Raw genomic sequence first — 8,532 nt, forward strand, 5'->3', positions numbered from 1 at the left:
GTCTGACTTGAAGATTAATGTGGCAACGTCGCAATCAGCTGACAGCAAGGAGGGAATACATTTGAAAGCCTTGATAAAAACGAAATTGATTTCAAACATATACATTTTTCCTAAATCCCATGTACATTGTTATCAACAATATATTATCCACAACAGATTATTTTTTGTAATGTTTTAAAAAAACTAAATTAATTAAAAAGGGCTAGGAAGCTGTGATATATTTATTGGAATAAAAAATACAGTTGATAAATCCATTTAATATATTTAATAGTTTATAAAAACATCGTAATCCGTACCCAGTAATATTTAGGGTTACATACAGTTTTCTTTGCTTGATCAATATAATTAGTAATACTTGAGATGAAAGCATTTGTACAGAATAACAAAGGAACATAAATATTTCTCAGCAAACTTTATATCTAAAAAACTAGTTATAGTTGCAAAACTTTTGTAACATTATTAAAATAGAGATGAAAAACACGAACAATGAGTAGTAATGTAATTTCTATCACAGAACCTTCAAAATTGCATCCAATATTTTCTTTGACTTGGACGAGAGATGGGCGCGCGCGAGTGTCATTTCATTTCTTTAGAACTAAATTAACATAATTATTTTCTCGTTGTTTTACCAGTTCACATGATTTACGGATTTTAAATAGAGGATACAAATCTTCGCGAGGATAATACGATATATTTGCTATATGTAATAATTATATTTTACATAGTTTACACACAATACATTTTTGAACGCGTACGCATCTTTACCCAAATTTGACAAGCAATATCTCCGATGTCCGAGGTCTGTAGGTTCGCAGTGTGTACAACTGCACTCGATTATTCGCGCTGTTGCCACATCTACATAGTGTTTATGCGTTCATTAAATATAATTTCAATATGTATGTTATTGTGCATATTGAGTAGATTTCTTTGCTATACAGGGTGGTCCCGAGGTAATGGGCCAAAATTCATGGGTATATTCCCCAAGTAAAAATATTGCGATTTAGCCGAACTTACCTTAGTCCAAAAGCTGATAATTAAAGAGATACAGGGTGTTAAATGTAAAATATTATTTCAGTTTTTTTAATTTATTCCTTAACAAATGCAAATATCCTCACAAAATTTAGGGGATTGGAGTTCTTTGAGTAGAGTTATTTAAATCTGTTCACATTTTGGTTAAAGTTCATAGAGGGAGCTAGCTGCAGTAGATTGAATGTTTTAAAACGATATAAGTTTTTTGTACTTTAAGATATCTCATCTTTGGTAACAAATTCTTATTTTTCAACTTTTTTTCACAAAAAAGGTATATTTTATTAAAGTAGCTATCTCGCACCGTTTTCGAGATATTTGTCTTTGAAACTCCCAATGCTGTTGCATTAAATTACAATTAAGTACCTACAGGTATTATTAATTTAGCAGTAAAGTTTCTTAAGTACGATTTGGACGAAAATTAAATAATTGAGGTCTTCCACTTGACTTATTGCTGTCATGTGTGTGCTAATTTCTATTAAGTATTATTCGTATCTAATTAAAATTACACCTTAGCTTACAAATTAATTGTATACTCGTATTCATAAATGTGAGATAGAATGCCGAGGTTTTCGTTTTTGGAGTTACATGAAATCTGTTGTTTATGGAGAAACTATAAACACTTGAGAAGAACTTTATTAGCAGGTTTTAAATGCTGCAAAGTCATTTCGCATTAAGGATTTATACTTTACAAGACAATCTTTTAATAAACGTGTTGATAAATGTATTGAAGTTAGAGGTGGACATTTTGAGCAATTATTGTCAAAAAGGCGTATTTTTTACTAATGTTTACTATTTTACTGTTCATTGCAATTTTTAATTCTAAATAAACCCTTGTTTTTGACATTTCTTAATTATTTTAATTATTTCAACTATTAGAATTGGAAGTTTCAAAGCCAAATATCTCGAAAACGGTGCGAGACAGCTACTTTCATAAAGTCTACCTATTTTGTGTAAAAAAAGTTGGAAAATAAGAATTTGATACCAAAGATTAGATACCTTAAAGTACAAAAAAGTTATGTCGTTTCCAACAATTTCAATCTACGGCAACTGGCGCCCTCTATGAATTATAACCAAAATGTGAACAAATTTCAATTCCTCTATCCAAAGAACCCCAAACCCCAAAATTTTGTGTAGATATTTACATTTATTAAGAAATAAATGGAAATAAACTAAAATAATATTTCACATTTAACACCCTGTATCTCTTTAACTATCAACTTTTGGACTAAGGTAAGTTCGGCTAAATCGCAATATTTTTGCTTCGAGAATCTACCCATGAATTTTGGCCCATTACCTCGGGACCACCCTGTATAGATAATGTTTATCGCAAATAATTTCAATAGAATTTAATTTTTTCAAGTTGGTAGCGGGTTTTAGCCCCATAAGAAAAGCATAGGACCCCCCCTGCGATCCTCATTTCCCTCGGACCCCGATGTACCTCCTTAAGTTAACGGATTATCGAATTATTCTCGAAACATGGGTAAAAATTTTGAACAAATTCTCTTCATGCCAAAAACAGCCGACTAAATTTAATGTTTTTTTTTGGTATGGCATGAGCTTCTTCGAGGAGTGTGTTCTGCAGGAAGGACGACAAGTCGTTTCCAGGAGCTATGATGGATCGCCGCAAAAAAATGTCCACATTATAAAATAATAATAAATAAGGCGGCGTAAAAAGGTCTAACGACTGTTGCGATGGAAAAACACCTGTGCGCGGCAGAACACGCCACGCATGGCAATCGGTCGGCGGCTCGTTATGTCCAAAGTCGCCTACAACCCTGCCGCTGGCACTGACTTTAATAGAACTAGATCTACACACACAAAGAATTTGTTAACGTCCATGTATCATGTCAATCAGACATCGCGCTCGTTGATTTTTATTGGTGTGATTATTGCGGGCGATGGCAGAGCCACCGCCGCGCAAGAAGCGCATCGCGGGTTTAGCGAGGCGTTCGGATGACACCAGAGCCGGCTTTTTGTCCGTCATACTTTTTGACGCGGACGTTAATAACGGTCGCGCCGGCGGAATTCGCGAACAGTTGTCCATATTGTTAAAATAATTGGAATCGCTTCTAACGAGACTAGTTTTCTCGATCGGCAGCTTCTTTGGGTGCCACCTCGATCGATGTCCTTGCGGGCAACTGAAGCCACTGAAAAAATATGGAACATTTGTTGCACTGGATGGCTTCAGAGGTGCTTCCGTCAGCCCGATAAATACCTGAAATATGAGTAATTTCTACACATTCCATAAAAAAAATTATTTTTTTGAAGTACGCAATTAACGTTTCCCTCTGTGACTGTAGTTCAAGGTCATTGACCTTTAGAAAAATAAAGTTTCCTTTTTCAAATTCTATCGTTAAAACTGATTTGTTTATGAACTCAAAAAATTTAAAGGAGCAGAAAAATTTCCAAATTTCAAAATTATGAAAAAAATCTAATTTTTCAAAATGTTTCTTTAAATTTAAAAAAAATAAAATTTTCTCGGCATTTGAAATATTCTATGTAAAATTTTAAATGAGATAACGCAAAAAATTTTTAAAAAATTTGTAAAATTTTGCTTTTTTTCGAAATTGAACTTTATTTTTGAAAATTTTAATTTCTTTTTTCGATATGTAATGGGTATTTAACGCAAAATTGTGAGAAAAATAGCGCAAAAAATTTTTTTACATCTTAATCAGTAAGTAATTGATGTTTTAAGAAGCAGCAAGCCTGCTCCTTTAATTTTTTAAAAAACTGAGGATTCAGGAAACGAAACCGATTCGACCGAAGGATGTCAAAATTTACTGGTCTCATGGGCATGTATTGAGCTAAAAAAACCTACAATCATTGGTACTTTTCGCAATATTTGCAAAGTACACTGAAAAAAAAGTTTTTGGATCAAATGAGCAGATAGTTTTAAATGGAATTATTTGCTGTAAATTTTATTTTATTCTATTCAAATGTATATACTATCGTCAAACTATTTTTCTTAGAATTTACATTATTTGTAAATATACAGGGGGGGCATTAGTGTGAGAAAGTAAAATAACTCCCTTGTTACGCATAATACAGAAAAAAGTTTATATAAAAGTTGTACAGAATCAAGAAACCTAAACTACAAAATTAATTTGAAACATACAAGGCGATGAGTAAAAACGGGACACGCCAAAGATTACATTTTTTAAATGGAACACCCTTTATATTTATAAACATATGGATTTCCGAGAAAATTCTATATGTAGCAATATAAACGGTTTATCATTTTAGTGCGGGGTTGCCAAGTTATGTAGAAAATTCTTCGAATTTTGGGAAAAAACATGACCTCAAAGAAGTTGTATTAACTTTCAGCTACTAACACTTGGAACAAAATAATCACACAGAGTTATAGGCAAATGTTAGATAAAGGCTCCTACATTAACTAATATCGATATTTTATACCGGGCATTTTTTATAATACGATCATTTTTAGAAAGTTTAAACTTGATTTTCTAAAATTTTTCAGATGGAACACCCCGTATTTTATTGTTCTATTTTATTCATATATCGGTCCACTTCAACTTATTAATCATATTCTATATCTAAAATTGTTAGTTTTTAAGATATAGCAACATTTCTGCAAAAACTTAATTTTTATTATTTTATAGAATACCACAAATAAATATTAAATAATAAAATTAACTCAAAATTTAAAATTAAAATTAAAATAATAATAATAAAATTAAAATGGAACAATGAAATACAGGTTGTTCCATTTGAAAAATTTTAGAAAATCAAGTTTGAACTTTCTAAAAATGATAGAATTATTAAAAAATGTATAAAATATCGGTATTAACTAATATAGGAGTCTTTGCCTAACATTTTTCTATAACTCTGTCAAATATTTTTGCTCCATGTGTTAGTAGTTGAAAGTTAATACAACTTCTTCGAGGTAATGTTTTTTCCAAAATTCGAAGAACTGTCTACATAACTTGGCAACCCCGCACTAAAATGTTAAACTGTTTATATTGCCATATATAAAATTTTCTCAGAAATCCATACATTTAAAAACATACAGGGTGTTCCATTTAAAAAATCTTAAAAAAATTTAATCTTTAGCGTGTCCCGTTTTTACTCATCGCCCTGTATGTTTCAAATTAATTTTGTAGTTTAGGTTTCTTGATTCTGTACAACTTTTATATAAACTTTTTTTCTGTAGTATGAGTAACAAGGGAGTTATTTTACTTTCTCACACTAGTGGCCCACCCTGTATATAATTTAATTTAAATCTTTCATAGACTTTAGCTACAATATCTCTTACAGTTCATCATAAACTTTAAACATATTTGTTTCAAAACTACCAGTTCCTTAAAAATATATACTTATATTTAAAATTTAGTATTAATGTAGGAATTATTCAAGACCAATGTAGCATATTATAACCAACCTTATGATTTCTTGAAAGAAAATTGTAGGTCACAGAATGGCGTAGGTGGGACCTAGCACGATAGATGGAACCAGCACTTACGCTCTGTGTGTACACATCTCCTTGTGAGTAACGACACTAAAGCAGCTGGATCGTTCTAACGACATATTGATGAGGACCATAAATAAGTCCTAAACCGACATAGTTTGAAAAAAAAAAAAAATTTGTTACTGAGAAATATTTATATCGAAATATATTGTTAAAATAAGTATATACAATCATTTGACCAAAACTATTCAGTTTTGTATTAGACAAACGATACATTAATATGCAATACAAAACATGTTTCTATAAAATCTATGTATATCATAAAATTAAGAATATAATTTGTTTAACCGTAAGTATCAAATATTTATTTTAAATGCTGTCTATTTTTAAAGTAAGAAATTATATTTCCGGGTAGAAATTTAAAGTATTTAAATAGATAAATAGGTAATTTTTTTGAAAGAAGAAAATATTTTCTTGCATATATATAAAAGTGCAATACCTTAAAATCAAATGTTGTACATTTGAATCAAGAAATTTTTTTTGCGTCTAGTTGTTGATTTTCCAAAATAGTAGAAGCCATTTTTTGCACTTTTTCAAATTAATGCTGAAGATAAAAAAATAGTTCATGAGATACCGATAATAAAAGAATAGATGACTTCACTCAGTAGCCAATATCTCAATGGAAATTAATCGAACAGAAAATAAAAAAAAATAAATGGAAGCTGATGAATCAACCTAAACACACATGTGCAGTTTTGAAAAAAAAATTGTAAAATTGTTGCCATGCATTAGTTCTTTTGATTACGCCGAGAGTGATGCTTAAAAAAATTTCACCCCAAGATTTAAAAATTAGAATCTTCAAGCTTCAAAATGCTTCTTTTTTTGTCTCGAAACGACCATTATTCGTGGAGTTACAGCTTTCAAAAATCACTAAAAAATTTGGAAATATTTCTGCTCCTTTATTTTTTTTGCTGAGTGTATAATTTTCATAACCCGCCACTGGGCAAGCTAGTGTGACCTCAAATGCGCTTTAGCCAAAGCACGCACACATACTTGACAACTGCGGAATGCATTGTTGTCAAATTTCAGAATTCAAAGAAATATTTTAGTAGACGATAAAAACATATTCCATTAAAATTTGTGTAACCTCTTTTTAAACATTGTTTCCATGGTACTCTGTCTTACAATTTGCCCGTAAATTGTTAAATATTTTAGGTCCTATGAATCCGCTTAAACTTTTGTCCAGATACAAGCAAAAAACCATTCATTGTCGTTTGGTTTTATTTACGGACAAATGACTTTGTTTCTGCACATGGCATTTATTTAAAAACATCAATATGTGACAATTATTCATTGATCTGCACTAGACTTTAGGTTTCATGTAGAACTGACGTTGAAAAAAATAATTAGCCCTACTAACCCTTATTAGCCCTATAGCAAAGATTAACCCCGATTCCTGATTGCACTTTTCCCATTTCGTGCCCACAAACGGCCATAATAAGGCCTAATACGCCGCCGCCACCGCCGCCGCCTTATCTATCCCGCGGCTGATCCCGGAGTACGCGCGTAATTTTACATCCGGATGGACAGCGGCGATAAACAATAGCAATATGCCGCCGCCCGGCGGGATCTCGCAGGATCTGGCCGGGGCAGATACCCCGCCATCCGGCAGCGGGAAAGATTAAGTGCGAGTGCTCGCGGCAGGAACAGATAACGCCGTGCTCTAATCCGAATAACAACATTAAATACGACTCCAATTTGCCGCACTGTGGATTCGGAATGATTCTCGCTCACCGCAAACCCCGACGACCACCTAAGAAATCCTTCACGAACTTGCGGGACCCTCATCGACTCCTGCTCGCTAGCTCGCTCCGCAGTTTGTCCTGCGGTAAAGAAACAAATTGCCCTTTAATAAAATTAGTGCCTCCGCAGGAGGCGGTGTGTCAGTCTGGCCGCGATGGTGAGAAATACAGGGCGATCCACGACTTACCCAAAAAACGTCACCGAAAAAGTTATAATAATTTACACATTTCGAAAAAAAATTAGTGCAATTGCTATTTTACGTGTGTGTGGTGTGTTTTAGAAATACAAGGTGTTCCATAAATATACCGACAAACTTTTAGCGGTGGTAGGGGACATCAGCAACCAATGAACTGGAAGAGGAGGTCCGGTGAGCTAGCCTGCACGTTCTCCAGATTTAAACACCCTTGATTTCTTCCTTTGTGGTTATATGAAATATTTAGTTTACGAGACACCAATTTGTAATGAGGAAGATCTTGTCGCAAAAATAATGGCCGCTTGTGCACAAGTAGAAGCTACGCTTGGAATCTTCCATAGGGGTGCGAGTCAATGAATCATCGGTGCAAGCTATAATTTCATTAAAATGCAATAAACTTAATAAATATTAATAAAAAAAGATTTTTTTACAAATTTGAACACTCTGTATCTCGAAAACGAAACGTTTTCGGATGCATGTTTATAAAGCAAACAAATTATTTTTGATGTCCCCTGTCACCCCCAAAAGTTTGTCGGTATATTTATGGAACACCCTGTATTAGGGTGGCCCTAAAAAAAAACGGATATTTTTTTATGTCTCTTGTGAAAATATGTTATATACTTTATCATGTTTTATGAGCCCCCTCAGAAAATCAGCTCAAAAAAATTTTTTTAGTTAACTCAAGATTTTTAAAAACCAAAATCGTCAAACATTAATTTTTTTTTCGTTATTTTATCATTTTCTAGGTTGAAAAAATCTCAGTTCTGAAAATTTACACGATATTTTAATTTCTAAAGGTCACTCTTAATTATTTTAACTTTCAAAGTAGTGACCTAAAATGTTTTCGAGCGACCTCTAAAAATAAATATCAACGAACTAATAATTTATTTTATTGAATCTGATGAACAAAAAAATAGAAATGGGAATAGAAATAAATCACGATACCCTTAAAAAATTTCTCGAGGCAAAATTTACTACCGCACTGTGAGTATCAAATATTTATAATTTTTAAATTTTTTTAAATTTAAGTGTCTCGTGATTTATTTCTATTCTTTTGTTCATCAAATTCAATAAAAAAAAA

The sequence above is a fragment of the Anoplophora glabripennis genome, unplaced genomic scaffold, assembly GCF_000390285.2.
Source record: "Anoplophora glabripennis isolate ALB-LARVAE unplaced genomic scaffold, Agla_2.0 scaffold171, whole genome shotgun sequence".
Taxonomy (NCBI): domain Eukaryota; kingdom Metazoa; phylum Arthropoda; class Insecta; order Coleoptera; family Cerambycidae; genus Anoplophora; species Anoplophora glabripennis.